The sequence below is a fragment of the Enhydra lutris genome, unplaced genomic scaffold, assembly GCF_002288905.1.
Source record: "Enhydra lutris kenyoni isolate GAN:26980312 unplaced genomic scaffold, ASM228890v2 scaffoldscaffold74, whole genome shotgun sequence".
In the NCBI taxonomy this organism is placed as follows: domain Eukaryota; kingdom Metazoa; phylum Chordata; class Mammalia; order Carnivora; family Mustelidae; genus Enhydra; species Enhydra lutris.
The window spans coordinates 2,636,872-2,664,289 of NW_019154158.1; the positions used below are offsets into that span (position 1 = coordinate 2,636,872).

A 27,418-nucleotide genomic window follows, 5' to 3' on the forward strand; every position below is an offset into this window, starting at 1 on the left:
TATATATATATATATATATATATATATATATATATATAATGAAATATCATCCAGCCTTACAAAAAACACTCTGTCATTTGCAACAACTGGGATGGACCTATTACACTAAGTAAAATAAGCTAGACAGAGAGAGAAAAATTCTGCATGGTGTTACTTATTTGTGGAATTAAAATAAATACATCAAACTCATAAACAGCAGAAAAGTGGTTGCCAGGGATGGAGATAATAGGGAGGGCTTGGTAAAAGGATACAAAATTTCAGTTGTAAGATAAATAAGGCATGAGGATCTAAAGAACAACAATGAAAAAGATTAAAACTGGAACACTACCTTCTACCACTCACAAATTAACTCAAAATGGACTAGACTTAAATATAAGACCTGAGACTGTACATCTCCTACAAGAAAACAGGGAGAAAGTTTAGTTTTTCCTTTTCTTTTGAAAGAGTTTCTCCGCAAATGTCATTTTGTTTTGTGAGCTTAATTTCCTCTGAGATGAATAGCTTCTTTATTATATATTGTGCATGGGGAAGGCCAGGCACAGCTCTGGTCAGCCCTTATGAGTTTGAGGTAGTGGCATGGGGAAGTGTCTATCCCAAAGGGAAACAACCAACATCCACACTAGTTAACATGTTTTCCTATGGCACCCTGAGTATTAGAGGGCTCAGAGATAGGGAGAAGACACCAAATCAGACTGTTGGGGAGCAAAAAGTAGAGAAGAAGAGATTTAAAAACACTGCGTTGTTCCAAATGAAGAAAGTGTTCCAAGAAGGTGATGCTCATCAGAAAGCCACAGACCAATAACTAGATAGAGAAGTGGGATACAAAGATGTAAGTTTGGAAAAATTAAACTATACACTTTATGTGCCAATATCAAAGTTCTTCTCCAGAATAATGAGTTGGTCATATCAAACTTCATTAACTAGCTATTTTTTTAAATTATTTTTAATTTTTTTTATAAACATATAATGTATTATTAGCCCCAGGGGTACAGGTCTGTGAATCGCCGGGTTTACACACTTCACAGCACTCACCATAGCACATACCCTCCCCAATGTCCATAACCCCACCATCCTTTCCCTACCCCACTCCCCCCCAGCAACCCTCAGTTTGTTTGTGAGATTAAGAGTCTCTTATGGTTTGTCTCCCTCCCGATCCCATCTTGTTTCATTTATTATTTTCCCACCCTCCAACCCCCCCCACGTTGCATCTCCACTTCCTCCTATCAGGGAGATCATATGATAGTTGTCTTTCTCCGATTGACTTATTTCGCTAAGCACGATACCTTCTAGTTCCATCCACATCGTTGCAAATGGCAAGATTTCATTTCTTTTGATGGCTGCATAGTATTCCATTGTAATATCACATCTTCTTTATCCATTCATCTGTTGATGGACATCTAGGTTCTTTCCATACTTTGGTTATTGTAGACATTGCTGCTATAAACATTCGGGTGCACGTGCCCCTTCGGATCACTACATTTTTTTTTTTAAAGATTTTATTTATTCATTCGACAGAGAGAGATCACAAGTAGGCAGAGAGGCAGACAGAGAGAGAGAGAGGAGGAAGCAGGCTCCCCACCAAGGAGAGAGCCCGATGCAGGGCTCGATCCCAGGACCCTGAGATCATGACCTGAGCCGAAGGCAGAGGCTTTAACCCTCTGAGCCACCCAGGCGCCCCCGGATCACTACATTTTTATCTTTAGGGTAAATAGCCAGTAGTGCAATTGCTGGATCATAGGGTTGCTCTATTTTCAACTTTTTGAGGAACCTCCATGTTGTTTTCCAGAGTGGTTGCACCAGCCTGCATTCCCACCAACAGTGTAGGAGGGTTCCCCTTTCTCCACATCCTCGCCAGCATCTGTCATTTCCTGACTTGTTAATTTTAGTCATTCTGACTGGTGTGAAGTGGTATCCCATTGTGGTTTTGATTTGTATTTCCCTGATGCCGAGTGATGTGGAGCACTTTTTCATGTGTCTGTTGGCCATCTGGATGTCTTCTTTGCAGAAATATCTGTTCACATCCTTCACCCATTTCTTGATTGGATTATTTGTTCTTTGGGTGTTGAGTTTAATAAGCTCTTTATAGATTTTGGATACTAGCCCTTTATATGATAATATGTCATTTGCAAATATATTCTCCCATTCTGTCAGTTGTCTTTTGGTTTTGTTAACTGTTTCCTTTGCTGTGCAAAAGCTTTTGATCTTGATGAAATCCCAATAGTTCATTTTTGCCCTTGCTTCCCTTGCCTTTGGTGATGTTCCTAGGAAGAAGTTGCTGCAGCTGAGGTCAAAGAGGTTGCTGCCTGTGTTCTCCTCAAGGATTTTGATGGATTCCTTTCTCACATTGAGGTCCTTCATCCATTTTTTTAAAATTTTATTTATTTATTTGACAGACAGAGATCACGAGTAGGCAGAGAGGCAGGCAGAGAAAGAGGAGGAAACAGGCTCCTTGCCGAGCAGAGAGCCCAATGCAGGGCTCGATCACAGGACACTGGTATCATGACCTGAGCCGAAGGCAGAGGCTTTAACCCACTGAGCCACCCAGGTGCCCCCCTTCATCCATTTTGAGTCTATTTTTGTGTGTGGTGTAAGGAGATGGTCCAGTTTCATTTTTCTGCATGTGGCTGTCTAATTTTCTCAGCACCATTTGTTGAAGAGGCTGTCTTTTTTCCATTGGACATTCTTTCCTGCTTTGTCAAAGATCAGCTGACCATAGAATTGAGGGTCTATTTCTGGGCTCTCTATATTCTGTTCCACTGATCTATGTGTCTGTTTTTGTGCCAGTACCATACTGTCTTGATGATGACAGCTTTGTAATAGAGCTTGAAGTCTGGAATTGTGATTCCACCAATTTTGGCTTTCTTTTTCAATATTTCTTTGGCTATTCAAGGTCTTTTCTGGTTCCATATAAATTTTAGGAGTATTTGTTCCATTTCTTTGAAAAAAAAATGGATGGGATTTTGATAGGGATTGCATTAAATGTGTAGATTGCTTTAGGTACTAGCTATTTTATTTTAATTTATAGTTACAATATATTCCCTACAAGTTAACACTGAAGATGTATTCTTTATTTCTGGTAAATTATCCCATTTTTTTCTACTTCAAAAATATACATTTCATTGAAAATGTTAAGAAAGCTTGAAAATAGATCATTTCATATTTATTTTTGACTATAAGGCTTCTTCTTATTATTATTATTATCTTATTAACTATCCATATAAATTCTGTAAATATTAATACTTTCTGAATCCTTCTTCTTAGCACTATTTCCAACTCTTATTTTTTAACTGAGTAATTTGAGAAAGCAAATTGACAAATGTGTCAGTGCTTATTTAATTGCCATTCAACTTTAATACATGCTGATATATGCCTGTTTTGATTCTAGTTTAGCATGCCATTAGGAAATAATGTGCTTGTACATATTCATTGTTATAACTGTCCTGTTGCAACAACTGGCTAGCAGTAATGCCAAAACAAAGATTCATTACAAACAAGCTAATTTATTTAAGTAAGTATCTCACTGTGTGACCCCATAATCATTCAATTTGACATACCAGCTAAAGGGCTAAAGCCCACTACATCATTTATTTTTTATAAATAAATAGCGAGTGTGCACAATCTTGCCCTCTCTGCCTTCATCCCACAATTCATTGTTATGGTCATATCTAAATCCGTAAGTTGGTGGGCACACACTATGGCTAAGTGGGTGTTTGCATGTCTCCAGAGCAGCTCTGAAGGCATGTATTGACAGAAGCACTAATTAGTCAAGAATATTTCAAAGCAAATAATTGGTGTGGAGACTTTCAGCAAGCTTGCTCGTAAAACTAGTCATATAATTGGTAATATAGATCATCAGGTGTTGCTGCTGTCTTCTCAAAATCACATAGGCAATTCTAAGCAATCAATTCTGAATTGATATATGCTGCAAATTTTTTTTTGAAATAACAAACCACCAAACTAGATTCACACTACTAAATAGAAGGTGAAAAAAGGGCAAATTTGCAATATAGTGAAGTTAAACTCACCCTCCCTCCTACCCTTCTACCCAGAATCTGTAAACTTCTCCTACATTTGTGGAGTTCTCTTATTTTGGTGATATCTATTCTGCATAGCTATCTCAAAGTATACTGTTTAAACAACAATATATTATTTTCATGATTTTGTGGGCTTCCTAGGTTCAATTGACCAGTTCCTGCTTGTGATCTCTCAAGGGGTTGCAGTCATATGTTAACTGGGACTACAATAGTCTTAAAAGTTTGACTTGGCTGGATATCTAAGACAGCTTTCTCACATGGCTGACGACTGAAACTGACTGTGTCAGCTAGAAGTTGAATAGAGGCTTTTAATCAGATCATCTACACATGGCCTCTCATGTGTTCTAGACTTAACATTTTATGAGAAATGGGTTTATTTATTTTAAAAGATTTTATTTATGTATGTGAGAGAGAGATGGAGGGAGGGAGGGAGGGCAGAGCGAGAGGGAGAAGGACAAGCAGACTCCCAGCTAAGTGTGGAACCTTATGCAGAGCCTGTTGTGGGGCTCACAACAGAGCTTGATCCCAGGACCCTGAGATCATGACCAAGCTGAGCAACTCAATAGTAAATGTCCCAGAAGACTCAAGTAGAAGCCACAAGGAATTTTTTCTTTCCTTTCTATCACATCTTATTGGTAAAGAACAAGTTGCAGAGTCAACCAGATTCAAGGGGTAAACTCTACAAAAGACAGATAAATGGAGATCTACTAGATCTCTTTTACCCAGCTTGGGAGAAATGGCACCAAAAAGAAGTTGAACATGCCAAATACAGGCATACCTGGGAAATATTGTGGGTTTAGTTCAACCACTGCAATAAACTGAGTATCACAATAAAGCAAATGAAATGATTTTTTTTGTTTCCTAGTACATATAAAAGATATATTTATACATACTGCACTCTATTAAGTGTGAAATAGCATTATGTCTAAAAAAACAATGCACATACTTTACTTAAAAATACTAAAAAATACTAATCACTACTTGAACCTTCAGTGAGTCATAATATTTTTGCTGGTATTGCATCTTGTCTCAATCTTGATGGCCACTGATTGTTGAGGGTGGTAATTGCTGAAGGCTGGAGTGATTGTGTCAGTTTCGTAAACTAAGACATGATGTTTTCTGCATCCATTGACTCTCTCTTTCAAGAATGCTCTCTCTGTAGCATGCAATGTTGTTTGATAGCATTTTACTTATAGTCGAACTCTTTAAAAATTGGCATCGATCCTCTCAAATCCTACCACTGCTTTACCAACCAAGTTTTTGTACCATTCTAAATTCTTTGCTCTCATTTCAACCATCTCCACAGTATTTTCACCAGTAGATTCCCTCACAAGAAACTACTTTGCTCATGGATAAAAAGTAACTCCTCATCCGTTAAAGTTTTATCATGAGATTGCAACGATTCAGTCACATCCTCAAGCTCCGGTTCTCATTCTAGTCCTCTTGCTATTTCTACCGCATCTGCAGTCATTTCTCCCACTTAAGTCTTGTACCCCTCAAAGTCATCCATGAAGGCTGGAAACTTCTCCCAGGCTCTTGTTCATGTTGATATTTTGACCTGTTCCCATGAATCACAAATGTCCTTAATGGCATCTAGAATGGTGAATCCTTTCCAGAAAGTTTTCAGTTTATTTTGTTCAGATCTATTAGAGCAATCACTATCTATGACAGCTCTAGCCTTCAAAATGTATTTCGTAAATAAGACGACTTTGAATGTTGAAATTACTCTTTGATATTTTCAAGGCTTCAGAATGGATGTTATATTAGCAGGCATGAACATACCATTAATCTCATTATATTTTCTCCATCAAGGCTCTGGAGTGACCAGGTGCATTTTCAATAAGCAGTTATATTTTGAAAATAATCTTTTTTTTCTGAGAAGTAGGTCTCAACAGTGGGCTTAAAATAGTCAATAAACCATGTTCTTAACAGATATGTTATCATCCTGGCTTTCTTATTCCATTTATAGAGCAGAGGCAGAGTAGGTACAGCGTTTAAGTTAAGGGCCCTGGGATTTTCAAAATTTCCAATGAATATGGGCTTCAACTTCAAATCACCAGCTGCATTAGGCCCTAACAAGAGTCAGCCAGCGCTTTCAAGTTTTGAAGCCAGGCATTAACTTCTCCTCTTTAGCTATGAAACTCTTAGATGATATCTTCTTTCAATAAAAGGTTACTATATCTACATTGAAAATCTATTGCTTAGTGTAGCTACCTTCATTAATTATCTTAGCCAGAACTTCTGGATAATGTGCTGCAGTTTTCCCATCAGCACTTGCTGCTTCACCTCATACCTTGATATTATGGAAATAGCTTCTTTCCTTAAACCTCATGAACCCACCTCTGCTAGCTTCAAGCTTTTTTTTCTGCAGCTTCCTCACCTCTCTCAAACTTCATCAAATTGAAAAGTTAGGGCCTTGCCCTCAGTTAGGCTTTGCCTTAAGGGAATGTTGTGGCTGATTTGATCTATCTAAACTGCCAAACTTCTCTATATCAGCAATAAGGCTGTTTCACTTTATCATTCACATGTTCACCAGATTTTAATTTTAATTTCCTTCAGGGACTTTTCCCTTACATTCAACCTTGGCTAACTGTTTGGCATGAGAGGCCCAGCTTTCAGCCCACCTTGGCTTTCAACATATCTTCCTCACTAAGCATAGTCATTTCTAGCTTCTGATGTAAAGTAAGAGACACGTGACTCCTTCACTTGAACACTTGGACACCATTACAGGGTTATTACTTGGTCTGATTTCTATATTGTTGTGTCTCAGGAAACAGGGAGGCTGGAATAGAGGGAGAAAGGTGCAGGAACAGCCAGTCAGTGGAGCAGTCAGAACACAAACCACATTTATCAATTAAGGCGGCCATCTTATATGGGCATGATTTGTGTCACCCCAAAACAATAATAGTAGCACCAAAGATTACTGATCACAGACCACCATGACAAACACAATAAAAATGAAAAGTCTGAAATGCTATGAGAATTACCAAATGTGACCTGGAGACATGAAGGGAGCAGATGCTATTAGAAAAATGGCACCAATAGAATTGTTTGAGGCAGGATTGCCACAGACCTTCAATTTGTAAGAAGTGCAGTAGCTGCAAATTGCAATAAAGTGAAGTACCATAAAATGAGGTAAGCCTATACTTATTTTTTGATCACTTGTTTTTACAGCACAGACATATGCCTTAGACTTATCCAAAACATACAGCGGCCCTGGCCTTAGAATCTGTAGCTAATAGCCCAAGAAAGTATTGCTATAGAAAGTCCTTTCTGGCAGTGGTTTCAACAGTGGCAGCATCACTTATTTTTCAAGGGCAGCAGGTCCTACATCGGTGGCAGTGTTGGTCTCCAGTGAGTAAGTCAGAATGGTCAGAGTCAGGGCACAAGTAGCAGAGTCTAGTCCTCAGCCATAACAGAGCAGGCTTAACTCATCTGTGTCTTCAGATTGGATGTGAGTCTGCCCTTGTGTTTTCTGAGTCTCGCCCATTGGCTTTTCAGTGGTTCTTTTTGCCACCAATGATTTTTAATATACTCAACTTTTGCAAAGTTGTGAAACATATTTTTATAAGGTTAACTTAAGCTTTTTACTCCTTTGCCTTTAAATGTTTTGTTTTTATTTTTTACTGTTAAAAGTATTTTAGAGGAATCCTGACAGAAAAACCTGAGTCAGTGGACTGAGCAGTATAATTTTGATAACACTGAATCATCTAAGCCACCTACTAAGGCCGGAACACTAGATAAGTGTAGGACTTGTGTTGCCAGGAGCAAAGAGTGAAGGCACAGACTGATCAATGGAAGTAAAACAAAAGGAAATGCTCCAGGAAAGATTCATCGTAAAGTATTTGTGGCAAGTTACTTAATGGTTATACATCAGATTTTTCTCACAGTATGAAAGATGTAAAATAAACACCATAGAGCAAAGTACGAAGAGCAAAGGCATATTGTGATTTTAACTCTTGTTCTGATATGCAAGGAAAAAGTGCCAGTAATATGAAGCCAATTTGGAAGGCAGAGCTGGATGTAAAATAAAAGGGGGAAAGCTTTTAACAAATACCACTCGAGTCCAGTAGCCAACTGCAGCTACTTCACAACAAACACCATACAAGCAGTGAGCATGCCACATGTTTGAATACGATTCTAGAGTGCTGAATTTTTCTGACCTTATACTCTTATATGGCTTACTCACAATGAATAAACCATTTAGAAGTTCAGAATACTCAACATCAGATGAGTGTGTTTGTTTGTGTGTGTTCAGGAGGGAGAGGAAGAGAGAGGTAGAAAAAAGAGTTAAGAGTATAAAATGTTATGAAGAACCAAAATAAAAAATGTAAATTTCATTCATGTAAATCTCTTTCTATTTTCAGCAGCAGGCCATTTACCAAAGCATGAATATCAAGGCATCAATTAAAGTTCTAATTAAAGCATAATATTTCCCCCCAAAACAACACTTGTAAACTGATCATTTTCCCCAAGGAGGTTTCTCATTAAGTTTCATGAAGGAGTTTCTCAGTTTTGGTAAGACAACTGAAAATTAGTAAGTGAGAATAAATATCATTATTTATTATATTATTATATTAAGAATATTAATATATTATTATATTAATATAACATTAATAATGTTAACTGAATTAACCTATGCCTGAATTCTGAAAAATAAATTATATTTTGAAAATTCTTCTATTCCTTAGGGGGCCGTGACCATGACAAAAATATTTTTTTATGTCCTCTACCATTCCTTCTGAGCACTTCTCTCATTAGGCATGAAGTATGGTTAGTAAATATTTACAATGGTCATGTTAATATCACTTTGGAAATATGGTGAAGAGTAAAGAAGGTCAGGATGTCTTATGAAGTCACCAGCAGAATATGGATAACTTATGTCTCTAACATTGACAATCTTTAAAAATTGACTCTTAGTGATGCTCATGTAGGTATTTATTTTAATGAATGAATTATATAGAAATATTTTTTCTTTTTTTTTTTGCTGAAAACCAAGAATGAACCATTATATAGAAATATTTCAAATTACCTGGCTAATATAAATGATCAAAACAATCTCAAATTCCCCAAATAATTGGCAAATTCTGTTAAGATGAAGCAGCTATATTAAATACTTTTTTAAAAAAACCTTTCATATGCTGGGGTCCCTGGGTGGCTCAGTTGGTTGAGCATCTGACTCTTGATTTCAGCTCAGTTCATGATCTCAGGATCATTAGATGGAGTGCCATATCAGGCTCCGTGCTGAGTGTGGAACCTGCCTGGCCTGCTTGGGATTCTCCCTTTCCCTCTGCTCCCTCACCCCCACCTCAAAATAAAAACAAAACCAAAACCTTTCATATGCTTATAATGAGCCAGGTGTTCTATTTAGTTAATTCTTAAGATAACCTCTATATGTCTGGGTATTATTATTAGTCCCTATCTTACTTAAAAGGAAATTAAGACTAGAGGGAGTTAAGTAACTTGCCAAAGATTACACTCTTTAGTGTGTGGTTGAGCCAAGATCGGAATGTGGGTAGTTTGGTTCCAAAGTCAATCTCTTCAGACCTCAGTGTCCTGTCTTAAAAGAGATCACAGCATGTGGCACCTTCTTCACAGGTCTCTGAATGCATTTATGAAGATTTACTGACTTGAAGTTTTCTTTACTTCCATTCTTCATTAAAAATTGTTCAATTATTTAACATTTCTAGCACTGAAGAGTGCTTTGGTTATTGAAAGAAGGTTTCTACATGGGACATGGAACAAAAAGATCATACTTTGAAACAAAAGCCCTATTTTGATTTGAGAATGTGGTGAATCAATGGAATAACGTTTATAATTGTATTTCTATACCTGATATCCTCTGATTATGATACTATTATCTCTTATAGAAAGTCAAGAGGGCTCGTTAGTCTAAGAAGGTAGTCTCAAAGCCTTTGTTATTTATTTCATATTCCTTCAGAGAAAAAATACTACATGTTTACTACTTTGTTTATTCTAAAGAAAGATCATAAAATATGAATATATAGGAGTAACCATTTGGGCATTAGCATTTTCCAGTTTGTTTGCCCAGCTTACACAATTTAACTGGAAGACAAAATAAGAAATCTTATTGTAGTGGCATAATCCAAAATATAATTATCTTTCAACTCAGGAAATGTCTGGCCATTAGATAATTTGAACAGTATATAAATTAAGATTTAGGTCAGGTAAAACGTTATTTCCCTTTTTTATTTCTAAGTATACTCATCTTCTTTAAAATAGGAACAAATCATTATTTAGCTTTTAGAGCAATTTTTAATTTTTATTTTTACTTTGATGCTTAATTGACCCTCCCCAGTTGCTCCATAATCCAATGATGATATCCAGCTCAATCCCCCCTTAGAGATGGTCTATAAATATTGGAAAATGTTATTAACAGTACTGTAACTTTTTAAAGTACGGATGTTTGGTTGATGTTATCTGTAGAAGATACCAGTTTAGCTAGTTACAATGTACATAGTATCAACATTTTTGTACAGAAATTTCATCTGAATTTAAACAAAAGTTATCAGTCATTATCATTCAGCCACTTAACATGTAGTCTAAATTCTAGGGGCAAGTGACATCAGAATGAACAAAGCTCATGCTTCAGTGGAACTATACTATAGTAGAGAAGACATTCACAATTTGAGTACATATAATTTGTGTTTATTATAAATGCAATATTAAAAATTAACAAATAGGAGTGGTGGGATGGCAATGATACTTTAACAGATGCAGTTACTGGAATCCTCTCTGATAGGAGACATTTAAGCATATCTGAATGAATGACACTGGTCCTCTGACAAATTGGGAAGTGTGGGACAAGAAAGATAAAGTCTTACCATGAGAAAAGCTTAGTGTTCAAAGGACAGCACAAAGACCAGGTGGCTGAGTAGCATGAGGTTAAGGGGGAGTTGTAAAAGATAAGCAGAATGATTTGAAATTTCATATCTCACACACACACACACACACACACACACACACACACACACACACCCATATATAACCATAATGAAAAGTAACCTTTCCAGTGACAGGTAATAGGCTAACTTTGTAGTCACGGAATCTCTAAATTATAAATTCGAATCTCTTCCCATCAAAAGACACATAAAACACCACAAAACTCACTATTAGAGCATTATATGATATGATATGCAGATATCATAATTAAATTATGCCAGGGCGCAAAAAGACCAAATGATAATAGATGGGTGCTTCTGATGTCTCTAAATTTCTCAAAGATAAGATGTGACTGAATATTCAAATATGACCTCATATCAGTACTGCAGTATATTTTTAATTGGTCATCACACCTTCGTTTCACTCCTTCTCAAAGGCCACTATGCACACATCAGTTCGTCTTTTTAAAGTTTCCTTTGGGTAATATCTTTCCTTTGCAGAGCATATAGATAAGAGGTTAAGACCTTAGGTGCTGATAAACTCAAATATATTGTTACAAAATACCACTTTTAATATAAGAGCCATGAAAATAACAATAGCAAACTTTTAATATGGTCTATATACACTTATAAACATTCTACCTGGGACCATTTCATTTAATTCCTACAAAAATCCCATGAAAATAGTTTTTAATGACTGTTTTAATGTCCTTTTTTTCTACATGAGTTAAGCTGAGGCAGAGAGATTATCCTTTTCCTTAGTGAGTGATTGGGTTAAAATCTGAACCAGAACTTTCAGGCTTCAGAATCTGTGCTTTAACCACTATACATATGCACATACATATATTATTATTTTATATATGTATGTATTATTATATATGAATATATTAATATATGAGTATATATTATAATGTATATTATCTCTATAATACCATGTTGAGTAGTATACCGTTCTTAATTATTTGTGATGATTCCAGAATTGCAAAAATATTTTCTTTTCTTTTTTTTTTGCATGAAGTTATCTCTACTCTTTCAGAACATTATTTTGCGTAGAGATTCTAGACAATGGGATTAGAATATCTAAAGACAAAAACACATTTAAATCTCTTGATGTGTGTGCTGTTTACAATGTTTTTGGCTTACCATTTATTATATGTAAAGCCACATGATAATCAATAACTATATTGCCTAAATATTTCAATAATATATTCTGTCTGCTAAGGCTCATTCCCAGAAGTTGGGCCAGTCTCAGTATTTTGCCATAGAAAAGCTACAGTGCAGGTGGTAACACGTCAAGTCGGCATGTAAGAATGAGTAAAACCTTAAGAGCTTGAAGGAGAGAAGTGAATAGTATTCCAAATTGAGAATATTGTGAATGTTCTCACTTTAGGAAACATCCACATGTATACCACCTGTTCTTTGATAGATACCTCTATTTTCAAAGAGCTAGATAAAAATTTAAAGATCAATGCATTTCAAAATCACAATGTTTTAAACAACCTTCTTTTTCTTGGAATGATCAACATAACAATTAACTTGAGCTATTTTATGTATTGCCAAAAATATTGTGCATCACTTAGACTAAATATATTGGTCTACATTTCCTGGCATGAATGTGACAAAATATGTGCTTTTCCAGAATGTCAAAGCAAATTATCAGTCTTTCCATAATTTTTAATATTTAATGTCTAGTGACTCATGTTGACTGATTTTTGTCACGATATATTACTATATGTGTTAAAAATTAAGAGTGGTGCTGTCAGGAAACTTCATGAGGCATTTAACATATGAGCGAATGCTTTCTATAAATATATCCATGCATTCACATTCACATCTTTACTTATCTCAGATGAAAGCTTATGGAAAGAACTTCATTAAAGCATTATGAAAAAGATATTTACTGAGAGAAAGACAAAATGATTAATACATAGCAGTCATGAAACACATTGGAGCTGATGGTCTTGCCATGAAAAGGAGCTATAAACGATCTCTGCTTGAAATGGTGGTGTTCGTTAATGTAACAGCGCCCTCTATGATCGAGAGTATGCAATAAGGAGAAGAAGAATACTTTTCTTTGAATAGCTGATGAAACCTGATTGTTCCATGTAAGTTTTTACACATAAAGGTAAAATTAAGTTCTTGTTTATCCATCAATTTTATAGTCTGGGTCCATAAAGCCAAAAGGATACTGTTAAAATTTTATAAGCAAAAAAAATGAAATAGAATTTTAAATCCATAGTTTTTCATTTCTTTGGAGAACAGCCATTCACCTAACGCGCTTGAATAATAAAAGCAGAGAAGATTTTGAGTAGGAAAATAAGACATTTTAATACTGAAAGTTAATATTAAACATCTTCAAAATAATAGAAAAATATTTGACTATGACATAAACCATAAGCATAAATTATAGGTTTCATTTGTAATGCATCTTTTTTTTAAATTATAAGGAAAGCCTGCTGAGTTATATAGAAACCTTCTACAATGGAGATTTTATCATACAAATAATACAAGAGGAACAGGTGAAATGCACTCTTTTTGAAACTACTCTCCTGAAGGAAAGTCTTTTTGCTTCCTACACTTTAGTATCTATCTATATGTATCCATCAATTTCCCAAAGTAAATCTTCCTATTCTTTCACAAACTTTATTCTCAAGGTGTTAAAGATGAAAATTAGAGTAGAGAAGCCCAAATTTGTTGAGCGCTACTTAAATAGCAATAGTTTTAAATGCTTATTTTTATTAGTAATTTGAAAAGTTTGATCTTTTAGGATACCTGTTAGCTTCCATTAATTATTGTAGGCTATAAGGACTTATAAATATTAGATTATTTGACATAAAATGAAATGCACAAAATGGAAATTTTGATTGAGGATTTTTATTCTAAATTTTCCATTTTTGCAACTGTGGTGCTAAGTATATTGCTAAGAATAAGAAGAAAAGGAAGTTAGAAAAAGTGGATTGGGCAAGTAAGGTTGAAATTTTTCATAAAGTGTTTCTCAAACTGGAAAATGGGAGTGGCTTTACGATGTCTAAAGAATATCAAATGTTTCTGTCATACACTTTAAATTTTACACAGTTAAGACTTTTAAAGTACTATGATAATTTAAAGAAATAATCCTGCCTTTTTTCTCCAAAACTGTCAAACTTCTTCTACATCATCTATAACATATTGCTACTGCAATTTGAATGTATAACATTTTAGATAGAAGAACAGACAGCCAAACTTTTCTTTCTTAGCAGAAGAAAAGTTAAATACAAATATATATGAACCCAACCTTGTGACTTTCATCAAATTCATTAATAAGTTATAACATAACTAATAACAAATTATATATAGACATAGCTAAAATTGTCAGGGTGTTTAAGAATAGAACTTCTGAATAGAAGATAGATAGAATATCTATATATTCTTTTATCTATTTTTTCTAATCTATTCTTTTATCTAATAATTATCTATTATCTAGATAATATTTTATCTATTATCTTCTATAGAATAGAAGATAAATAGAAATTCTGAAATTTCTTTCTGCCAGATATCAACATAAAGTTGGAACCTTTCAAATCTCCAAATACCACTTTTTCAAAATGAATGGGGCCTGAAAACAGAGAATATGAATAAAGGGCCCATGTTTTTGTTTCGAAAATGTGATGGAAGAAAGAACTATTTGGCAAATTATAATTATATTCTAACTTTAATATTTAGAGAATTATTAAATACATTGAATGTATTTCCCTTTTCAAAACCAAAAAAATAATTTTAAAAGCAGACACTTTACAACTTAATATAACTTTAAAAACTAAGAAAAACAGAAAAGGAGCAAATTCATTTATTTTCTCTTTCAAGGGTAAGGAAGAAAGCTCAAATAATAATTTGAACTTTTTGTTTTAAATACTGTGAGCGAGTGTCAGCATTTACAAATGAAATATTATAAAGCAAACTTCTCTATACAAGAATAAATTGCACAGTACAAAAAATAAATGAACAAATAGTTCCTAAAGTAGGTTGTCAATTTGGAAGTGATCATCTTATAAATTTTTTAGTAGATTAATAGATATTTGGGGGAAAGAGAGATTCACTAACCACTCATTAACATGCTATGCAGTCTTTAACTAAATGTGACTATATCCCTATAATACTGAAAAGAAAAATGTCCAAAAAGTTAAGGAATTCATTGTTCAGGAAATAGTACTTATTTGTAGATTTTAAAAATCAGGAAAAATACCCCAAACCATCAAATTTAGTCCCAACTGTAGGTTAAGCAGAGCTGGGCACACTCTAAAATCAAGAATGCTTATAATCAATGATCTGGCAAAGATGATGATAGAGAGTCAAGGTTAAATTAGTAGACAAGGACTAGAAATACAGCAGTACCTGCCCTCCATCTGACTTCCTTGTTGCTAGATCCTAAATCCTCAGCTCAGGCACTCATCCTTGTTTGCTCCCTATTCCAGCTTCTTCTATCTGGTCTTTCCTTGCCACAGTTTATTAATGTTGCAGCAAAATGACCTTTCAAAACCATCAATCCAGATAATAAGCTCCATGAGGGAAAGGACCCTGACAATGACAAATTCACTGCAGTCTAGCTCCCAACCCATGAGCCAGCGCCCGGCACACAGCACACAAAGCAAGCCTTTAATGAATATTGTTGAATGAGTGAATGAACAAATAAAAAACCTACTCATTGCATTCCCTTCAGCAGCACCACATAAATTTCAACTGTATTAATGCAACTTAGAAGGCATTGCATACACATCCTTTTTAAATCTCTGCCTCCATGCGCTCCTTTCCCGCATAATGGACTCTAACATACAACAGTGTACTTCTTTTAGTTCCTTAAAAAAAAAAAAAAAACAAAAAAAAACTCTGCTTAATTTTCCATTCTTTTTATTTACTTTCTCTCATCTAGAATATTACCACATTTTTGCTCTCCTCTTCCCTCTCAACTGCCCCTCTTAAGGCTAACACCTACTATCTTTCAGCTTCAGCCCTCTGACAATGTATCACCTCAAAGCTCCCAAAATACCAAGGACAGACGTCATGCTGAATTTAGCACAAAATATAATGCCAGGGACGTGATGTACTCTCCACAAATGTGCACTGAAGGGACATAAGTAAAAGAAATGTTAATGGATTGATAACTGGTTGCTTCAAGATTGTTCCATTCATTTGTTGATCAAAGTTAACTCACTTTTCCACTTGTTTTGAGATTTGACTATTGCCCTCACAACAAAAGTTCATACAATTCAGGCCTTCTAACAAAGTTTCCAGGATAAAATTGGTGCCTAGGAAGATGAGGATCATATCTTGTTAATATTCAATAAAACTGTTACAAACAGGGATGCCTGGGTGGCTCAGTTGGTTAAGCAGCTGCCTTCGGCTCGGGTCATGATCCCAGCGTCCTGGGATCGAGTCCCACATCAGGCTCCTTGCTCATCAGGGAGCCTGCTTCTCCCTCTGCCTCTGCCTGCCATTCTGTCTGCCTGTGCTTGCTCTCTCTCCCTCTCTCTCTCTCTGACAAATAAATAAATAAATCTTTAAAAAAAAAAAACTGTTACAAACACAGTGCAAATATTCAGACATGGATATAAATTCACATATATTCATAATAATTACAGATGAATTTAATAAACAAACATCACTGATTGACAGTGTGTCAGAATAGGACAAACATGGAACCTCAGTAATACATCCACCTGTGCTGGAATCTTAGGTTTACCAATTCAATTTTTCTGATCTTAAGCTAGTTATGTAATATCTCTGAGGCCCATTTTCCTCATGTATAGAGTTAAAAGCAACTTGTGGAATGATTGGAAGGAATATAGAGGCTAGAAGGGTTAAAAAATGGGTGTCATTATTTCAAAGTCCATGTGTTAAAATCTATACCATAGAATTTTATTTTAGTGGAAAGGGTTATTAACAAATCAGAGAGTATCCCACTCAAGAATACCATAGTAGATATCTTGATAAGCCTGTTTTCCTATTTAAGGAGATAATTAAGATTTGACCATGACTAATTACCTTAGAGATAGGTTTCCTGCTTCTATTGCAAATTAATTTGTGTCACATAAAGTGCACTAAAACATGCATTAAATCAAGTATTCGGTGTCTGAAATCAATTCATCTCAAAAAAAAATTAAACACTTGTTAAGTGTATCACTGATGCCTTTTATAATTTTTTTTTAAATTTTACCAGAGATTATATAAGATTTTTGTATGGACTTGTCAAACATTTAATCCTTAATCCTTTACTCAACTGGATTTACAGCTAAATATCTAGAGTGAGTCTATGGATTAAAATAGTCTCAAACTATTCACAGTGTTTACTTTAGCAGGTTAACTAGAATTATTTCTAAAAGGTATCTTATATTTCAGGCACAATTCTAGGTCCTAATGATGTAACAATGAACAAAAAGGGGAAAAATATCTCTACTTTCATGACAGCTGAAAACATCACCCATTTATTATTTTGGTTTTGCAGGCCAAAAGTCTGACTGGTGTTGGCTGGGACCTCTGTTTAGGTTCTCACAAGGATGAAAAACAAGATGTTGGCAGAGGTATGTTCTTATCTGTACTCTCCGAGAAATAATCCACTTCCAAGATCATTCATACTGTTAGCAGAGTTCATCTTGTTTTTGTAGGACTGAGGTCCTCGTTTGTTTACCATCGGCCAAGGATCACATTTAGCTCCTTGTGGCTGCTCCTTACACATAACCCATTCCATCTCCAAAAGCAGCAATAGCACATCAGATTCTTCTCTCAATGTGAATATCTCTTTCTGTTCTTCTGCCAGCCAGAGAAAACTCTGCTTCTTAAAGGGCTTAGCTGACAAATTCTACCTGGAGAGAAGGATAATCTCTTTCATCTTAAGGTCAGCTGGTTTGAGATTTTATGCATCTGTAAAATCCCTTCACAGCAGTATGCACGTTAGTGTTTGATTAAATAATCAACAGACAGAAAACTTGGGAAGAGGGCATGTGCCCTAGCTTCTGTCTACTGAAACAGGAGGTACCAACTTTAAGATTTTATTTATTTTATTTATTTATTTATTTGACAGACAGATTACAAATAGGCAGAGAGGCAGGCAGAGAGAGAGGGAAGCAGGCTCCCTACTGAGCAGAGAGCCCGATTCGGGACTCCATCCCAGGACTCTGGGATCATGACCTGAGCCGAAGGCAAAGGCTTAACGCACTGAGCCACCCAGGCACCCCGGAGGTACCATCTTCAAAAAGAAATAAGTTAAATGCATATTGTGTCAGATGATGGTAAGAGCTGTAAGAAAAACAAGTATTTTGGCTGTAAGAAATGATCATGTGGAAAAGTATTGCAAGTTCACATTCTATAGTTTGAAACATAATATACACCTAGGGAGACCTGGACTTCTGGAGGTGACAGGCTAAAAAGAACACTGAGAATCCCCCTGGAGTTTAAAGCAGAGCAGTAGTGGGATAGTGCTGAATATGTCAGAGTAGAAGACAGAGGGAGAGATCTTAGCAGGAGCATTAAGTGTTTTATAACTCCACTCAACTCTTATCAGCGTTTGTTCATAGGCCAAGGAAGGAAGGGCAGCTTATAAAACATATAAAATAAGCTGTACCAATTTAAGAAAAGTACAAATAGAAGCTGTAGCTATCCTCAATTACATCTTTTTCCTATAAACCCAAGTGTGGTGTTAATTACTCCAATGCATGTTCTTGTACTGAAAAAGAAACCATATTTCCAAAATTAGTTTATCTTGCATGTCAAGCCCTTTAACATCAGTTTATTTAGACACATTCATTTGGAGCTAAAACACAGACCACATACCCTAATAAATTCTATAGAGACATATATTTAAGCGTAAGAGCACTCATCTTCCAATGGCTCCTTATTTCACAAAATCCATTCAATACCTGTGAATATCATTCCATGGCTCATTTCAGCATCCAAGATGCTGTGAAATAACCTTTCCTGACTCCCCATTTTAAGAATCCTCACAGTTCCTCATGGCTTGCATTTTCCTTTGCTATAGCAAGCTAATTAACCTAACAGTAGAGTGTTCCTAATGGTCTCAGGCTGGTGAAGCCTAGCAAGCTCAGTACCCACCAAGATTTAGGCAGTCCCTCAGTGATACTAACAAGAAGCTTAATCCTACAGTAGTGTGCCCATGTGAGATGCTTGGGAGTTTTCTTCTGCCAAGGGCCATCCTATCATGAGTATGAAGTTTTATATTTAATCTGAGCTCCAATTATTTCACAGAGTTCTCAGTATTTGGCTTTCATCTCTGTCCTAAGAGTCCCCCCAGACTTCTAAGTCATTGGTCAAATTTGTATACATTTGTATGCATTTTCATTTATGTGGATCTTCCATAGCAATAATTTGCCATCAGCCATCCTCTCTATTTGCCTATTGTCTATAAGACTTTGTCTCTTAACAATAACAAGGCTCAATAAATGTCTTTCTGGCCAGATAGTAAATATTTTAGACTCCATGGGCCAGTCTTTGCTGCAACTCAAATCTGTACTGCAGCATGGAAACAACCATAGACAAAATGTAATAAATCCATGAGGCTGTGTTCCAATAAAACTTTATTTGCACAAAGATGTTGGTCTGGATTAGTCCCCTCACTCGCTGTAAGTTGCTGACACCTGTTTATAAGTTGAAGTTCAAAGGATAGGAGACAGACTTCAAGAAAACTGGTCTCTCAAGTGGATTAGAAGTTGAAAATTTCAAAATCTTATGTCACACTAGTGTGTTACCCTAGAGTCTTTGGACAAATGATACATAAATTTACCTTTTCAAAAACCTTATAAGGATATTCCTCAGTATCACCTTTATATTCCTGAAATTATTTGACTTAATTCCCTCTGCTGGGGCTAGAGGCTTCTTCAGCTACTAGTCTTTGGCCAGGTTCTGGAGATATGTGGTTTCACAACTATGTCTTTACTGACTATTCCAGTTCTCATGGAGTTTTTAAAAACTGTGTTCTTTCCAGACTAAAAATCTGCTTCATTCATGTTTCACGTTACAATCCTAACTAATATGCAAATCCCTCTAACTGGCATAATTTCAATAAGGGCAATTTGGAATTGTAGTGACAGTTAGAGGAACTTTTGATATGAACAAATTTGTTCATTTGAGATGCTCCATAAAACAAGCACTCAATGAATCAAATTTTAAGGTCTCTTACAATCTGTTGGAGCTAAAATTTGAATTGATGCATTTTTTAGGATTTATATAAATTTAGAATAAAAAATAAGGAAATTTTTTTAATTGTTTAACTTTGAATGCTTTACATATTTTGACTCTTCTAAATAAAGCTTTTTTTTTCCCTTCCCAAAACAGCTCTGTAAAAGGCTAGATAGTAAATATTTCTTTTATAAAAAAAAAAATATTCTAGAGTCACCTGGGTGGCTCAATTGGTTGTCAACTCTCTATTTTTGGCTCAGACCATGAATTCAGGGCTCTGAGATCGAGTCCTATACTGGGCTTCATGCTGGACAAGGAGCCTGCCTAAGAGTCTCTCTCTCTCTGCCCCTGTCCCCACAAAAAAATATTCTAAACTTCAGTGAATTAAGCTAATAGTCTTGGTGTTTGTTAGAGATAAGGATATATATAAACATATAAACATAATTTAAAGTGTTCTAAAATATGGTTTGTGAATATAAGGGTTTATAATGTGTGCTAACAAAAGTTAATTTAATCTTTCTGTTAAGTAGTAGGCTCTTTTTAAAATGAGAGCTACTAATATGAGTTTTTAAAACAACACTTTATGTTTTCCTAATTTTACAATATAAATAATATTCTACTTTGTATAAGACTAATAATTGTAAGAATTCTTTATATATTTTAGATATTAACCCTTATCAGATATGTGGTTTGTAAATATTTTCTCCCATTACACAGGTTGTCTTTTCATTTTGCTGATTATTTCTTTTGCTATGGAGAATCTTTACAGTTTGATGTAGTCCCACTTGTTTAGTTTTGCTTTTCTTGCTTATGCTTTTGCTGTCAGATCCATGAAATGCTTGCCAAGAACAGTGGGCACCTGGGTGGCTCAGTGGGTTAAAGCCTCTGCCTTTGGCTCAGGTCATGATCTCAGGGTCCTGGGATGGAGTCCTGCATCGGGCTCTCTGCTCAGCAGGGAGCCTGCTTCCCCCTCTCTCTCTGCCTGCCTCTCTACCTACTTATGATCTCTCTCTTTCTCTCTCTCTCTCTCTCTCTCTCTGTCAAGTAAATAAATAAATAAAATCTTGGAAAAAAAACAAAATGTAACAGTAAGTAATGAAGTATCATTGAAGATGTACAGTAAGTGCAGAGGGTATGAATGAAATGAATTTTGTGTGCCTGATTCATAGTAATTGAAAATACTGAGAGATGAAAGCAATGAAATTTGCTTAAAATTTAACAAAATTGGCTATATATAATAAATTTATTCACAAGGGGGAAAAAAGGATTTTGACTCCTTTACTGCAAATTGTTAAATCTACGATATGCAAATTAAAAAGGAGTTAAGTAGAATTTGAGCTTTCTCTTTCTTAAATACTAGTTATTCTGTGCCCAAGTAACAGTTTTTAAAATCAATATATTTTTAATTCTTTGTACCTTTTTACATATTTATAAATTATCTTTAATAACTATTATTGATTTTTATAAAAGTTAAAAGTGCCCAATATTATAGACACTTATTGCTGAGTGCATATGTGCATGTGTGTGTGTATTTTAAAATATTATGTGTACTGTTCCTTGCATAATGAATATTATAACTTATATCTGGATACCTGTGGCTTATGCTTATATCTTTTTCCTCTGACAGTCTTTTTATTTTATCTTCCCCAAATTTAGGTCTCAAATTAAAAATAATAAAACTTGTCTTCTATACATAAAATAGCTGTTTTCTAAATAGCCACTGCTAACACAAAGCTATACTACCTTACTTTATTAAGGGATGGGAAATTAGAATAATTAGGTTTATCTGTCATGCTCTAAATTTTCATTAAAAATTAAGCTGAGGCTTTAGACAAGCTGAGAAACATTTCTGGAGCTTCCAAATGCATGCCTAGGAATTTGTTCTGGACACTATCACAATGAGAAAACCAATGGACAGTGGCCACCCAACAGAATAAGAGGTAGCAACTAAAGAAACTCCAGCAGCTCTCATCAGCTCTAGGATACAGTGTTTCAATACTGTATGGAAGAAATCCAGTATTTTGTGCTGTTTATTTGGTTGCTCTGATATAATTGTAAATGAAGACCTTTGAGGATATGTTGCAGGAGAGGGGATTATCTTACTAATAACTTACTGAGTTACTAATAAACAGAAAGCTAAACATACTCGATACGAGATATCAGGAGTGTTAGCCTTTTTATTAAAATCGACTTAGGGATGGTTAGAAAAGGACTCTGGCCACAGCCAAAACTCAACACATCATCTACAAGATGAAAGAAAAGCAAGCAGATTTCAGTGCTGATGGACCTCATGGACATGCTTAAAACCACCTACGCACTTCATTGAAGAAGATACAAAGTTTATGGTAAACCAACGTGATGGAATTTTAACAGTTTTAGGAGAAGCCACAGGAGCTGAAATTGAAAGTGTTATCTCTGAGAATACTCCATGCAGAACAAAGAAAAATAACGAAGCACATTCAGAATTGTTCAATGATGGCACGGGTGACTCTAAAGAAAATCCCAGCAGGAAGAGAAATGGATTGTGCACAGATAAACATTCACTGCTCAGTAAGAAGCCCAAGGCACAAAAGATTAGCATTTTAAAGCAAGATAAATGTCCAGGGATATAGCATATGTGTGGATTGGTCTCTTCCATTAATATCTCTATTATACCATCAAAAGTAGAGTTTTAATTCTGTTTAGTTTGTAAATAAAGAGGTAAATGAGTAATAAGAATAAACAAAGTGATAATTAAACTGTGGTAAGATTATTAGTTCAATTTCTAGCCTGTTCATTTCTGACTTGAGATTTCTGGAAGTACTTAACTTGTTCTACAAACTTAAGCCTCAAATTTAATATGAAGTTGCAGTTTTACTTCTCATATTAATGTTTGAAATTAGAGGACAAAGTACAATAGGTACCTTAATTTGGGAGACTGGAGTGCCTTAAAATAGGAATTCTGTAATGGTTTAATGTATGTAAGTATAATCATAGATTGTAATAAAAGATGATATAAAAAAAATAATGTAAGTCTATTTGGTTCCTTAATTTAGAACAAACAAACAGAACAAACCTTACCAATCAAAAAGCATCTCAGTCTCTTATTTTTTTAATCATCTACTACTTATCAGTGGTTTGCAAAACTAGACATAGTATCTACCCTTTAAGTCACATGTAAATAATACACACTATTCATATAATCAGATAAGTGTAAAATTGGCATTATGATAAATGCTTTAAAATGTAAATAGCAATAGTCTTAGAAGGCTACATAATTAGAGATATTTGACTTATTTAGGGAAAAAAAGATACTTGACTTATTTTGAGGAAGTATGTTCAGGGAACTTTGAGAAAATAGCATTTGAACTAATGTTTCCAGAGAACAGAGAGAAAGTGTTCCAGGTAAGAGAACAGCATTTACAGAGGTCCTATGGGGAGGAAATGTGGCACATTCAAATAACTGAAAAGTAACTGATGGGGGCAGTTCTTAAAAAGTAAGAGAGTGGGGGGCACCTGGGTGGCTCAGTGGGTTAAGCCGCTGCCTTCGGCTCAGGTCATGATCTCAGGGTCCTGGGATTGAGTCCCACATTGGGCTCTCTGCTCAGCAGGGAGACTACTTCCCCCTCTCTCTCTCTTTGCCTGCCTCTCTGCCTACTTGTGATCTCTTTCTGTCAAATAAATAAATAAATAAATAAATCTTTAAAAAAAAAAAAGTAAGAGAGTGCTTGATAGTAGAAATGTAAGTGAAGAGATATGTAGGGTCAAGGTCACATTATGGATTTTATTCCTTTTCACCAAAACAGAGAAGACTCAAGGATTTTAAGTAGGGGTGTTCATAACAAGAAACATAACAATAGTAAAGTTGGATAACATAGGTTGTGTCTTACTGAATGCCAGGGATTGTCTTAAGGGTTTCCTATTTCATTTAAGAACCACTGAGAAGCTCAGATTAGTTCACCAAAACTCACAGAGGCTAAGTAATTTTCTTGTTTGAGTCAAGATTTGGGTATGCAAGTCATTTGTGATAACTACTTTTTAAAAACAGGATTGTATTCCTGGTTCCTGGACCTTCTCATTCTGTAAGTTTACAAATGAGGCCCAGAAATCTGAATTTTTAATAAGCATAATCAATAATCCTGACAAACTGTCCATGGATTATAGTGGGACAAACAACGGGCACGTATTATATAATGCTTCTTATTCCACACACATACCAATGATCTGATCCCTTAGGAAAAGTCTCAGAGTCTATATAGTCTGAACTTTCACTACCAAATCCTATGTCCTGCCTTCAAAGACTGTAATATACAGAACATAGCTATTTATAGATCTTCAAAAAATCATGCACATCAAGTTAAAACAATGTCACTAGAATCTTAGCAAATATTATGCAAGAAGATGAAGATAAGTTTCAGAAACAAATTTCATGAACTGGTAACCTCACCAGTTATAAGATATTCCTATCAGAGGTATTGAGCTTTCTGAACTTTTCCTATGACAGAAAAATTCATCTAAGTGCTGAATGAAATTAGAAGAGTGGTTGCCTGACATGGGGTGAGGATGGGGGTGGGGGTTGATAAAGAAGTGGCATGAACAAACTTTTACAGGTGATGGTAATGTAAATCTTGGAAAGGTTTTAGTTGTACCATATATACCTTTGAACTCATTGAACTTACACTTTAAGATCATACATTTCACTGTATTTAAGTTATATGTTAATGAAAGCAATCAATCATTTGATAAATAGAAATACCTGTGACATAATGACCTACTTCATGCCTCATCCTTACAACCCCTCTCAACTCCAGCTGTCCTGGCATTTTCTATTTCTTGACCTTCTTGTGAAGAGGTGCTTAAACACACAGCAATTCTAGAAACACTGTGCCTTTATCCATTCTACACAAACTTGTTCACATCAAAACACATCATTTCAACTTATATATTTTGAGTGAGAAAAGCTAACAAAACAACATTAAAATCCTGAGAAGCTGAAACAATTTTTCATGCATTTTTTAAAAAAATATTTTTGTTTAAATTCAATTTAATTAACATATACTGTATTATTAGTTTCAGAGGTAGAATTTAGTGATTCATCAGTTGCATACAATGCATTCATTACTTCAAGTGCCCTCCTTAATGCTCATCACCCAGTTACCCCATCCTTTACCCACCTCCCCTCCAGCAACCCTTAGTTTTTTTCTATGGTTTGAGGTCTCTTATGGTTTTCCTCCCTCTCTGTTTCATTTTATTTTATGTTTTCTTCCCTTCCCCTATGTTAATCTGTTTTGTTTCTTACATTCCACATATGAGTGAAATCATACGGTATTTGTCTCTCTGACTGACTTATTTTGCTTAGCATAATACCTTCTAGTTCCATCCATGTCATTCATTGCAAATGGCAGGGTTTCATTCTTTGATAGCTGAGTAATGTTCCATCATATATAGAAACACTTATGAAATAAATCGAAGAAGACACAAAGAAATGGAAAACACTCCATGCTCATGCATTCTTTGAGCTTGTATTTGTTTAATAACTTTGTGAGAAACAGAAAAATATAGAATTATACTTTAGCAGCCAAAGGGCTAAGCTAAGAAGGACCAGGACCAGAGTGAGTGAATAAGGTTGACAGTGGGGAGGAATTTTTCACCATTTCTGATGTTTTTGAGGTAGAGAATAAATAATATTGGTATAAGTTGGCTTTTCCCCAGAAAAATTTCAAGTCACTAGTGTTGTAGAATTCAATCTGAGGAACAACAGGACACCATGCAGCACAAACTGAGTCACTGATGTACTCAATATAATGAGAAACACAAATTACGATCAAACTATATCCCATTTAACTGTAAAGATCAACTCTTCATTCTCACCTTGACTTTCAGAAATTTTCACTTTTCCATTTACTAAGTGTACGATAGGAACTGAGTACATATTATTTATTTAAAGGTCACATAAAATGCAAGATAACATACAAAATGTATTAACTATAAAGTTAAAGAACTGATGAAAACTTTAACCTAAGAAATTAAAATAATTCACAGTATTAAATCCTTTTTGTTTGGGAAGAAAAACAGTATTTTCATTTTTAAATGTCCAGACTACAACAAAACAGGGTAGGTAACAAGAATATTCGAGAAAAAATACTCGATCCTATTAATTTTATTCAAGTTTCCTTCCTTGTAATCAGTGCTGCCTAAGTCCAGGACTTCAAAATAATGGCAATCAATAGTAGTGTCCTTTGAAATTAAGGCTATATAGATTTATTACTATTTATTCTTAAAGAATAAAAATCCACTTTCATGAAAAATAATTTAATTCTCAAAAAAAAAAAAACAAAGAAGAGTATGACTAGAATCCAGTTATACAAAGGAACAAGCATAGTATAACAGGATTTTTAACTTTGTTTATGGATGAAATAACCTATAAATTGGTTATCAGATGCCAAAACAAAGAGCTTGAAAATATAAGAGCAAAATCCTTGCCTGGTTTGATATAAATGGTATTGTGATAGCACGTTTCAAATGATGAGCAAATATGGCATCTACTATGGAAGAGAAGTACATCAAAGGATGAATGAAAAGGAACATAAATAAACCAGAATATAGCTCTATTAAAAAAAAAACTGATACAGAGAAACTATAAATGTAGACTGGTTAGTAAGAACAACTTAAAAAAATGAAATTTGAAGGAACAATTTTCTCATATGGACTATAAATGACATGAGGAGAGTAAGTAGTGTACATGCATAATAATAAAAAGAAAAGCAAAAAGAAAAATAATATATAAAAATATGCATTATATTCTCACAAATTTTTTTTAAAACAGCAAGGATGAATAAAGAAGGATCACTGAAATAGTGTCCTTCTCATGATTTACAAAGAACCTCCAATAATACTTTGTCAAATTTCCTATCTAAAACTGCTAAAAAAGTGACCTGTGATATTACATTAATTTTTCTTTCAATATGCCTTGAGTATTTCAAATAGAGTTTACCTGAATCTTATACCTCATAGAAACATTCTTACCTCACATAACCAAAGTGGTCACAAGGTTCATGAGGCTGCTTCTTAGAGAAGCAGGATGGATCCCCACCTAAAATTCGGTTAGGATATCCAGATTATTGATGCACCATATTTGCTAACAGAGTATGAAAGGTTTTAATATTTTTTTAATTTTGTTTAACTCACATAAAAAAATCTTTCTGGGAAGAAAAAGACAGACTTAATAAGTTGTTCTAAAATTGTTTAAGAAAGCAGAGAAAGACGATTGCCTTGCTGCTGTTATAGAGAGCTGGGACCTGGGAGTGGGGCCAGGATAAGAGCTCCTGTACAGGTTTT

The 27,418-nt window shown here is 34.9% G+C and overlaps 1 pseudogene; it reads left to right on the top strand.

The window, feature by feature from the left end:
* Positions 1-22,713, top strand: part of LOC111160120 — a 164,803-nt pseudogene extending 142,090 nt beyond the window's left edge.
* The last annotated feature ends 4,705 nt before the right edge of the window (positions 22,714-27,418 follow it).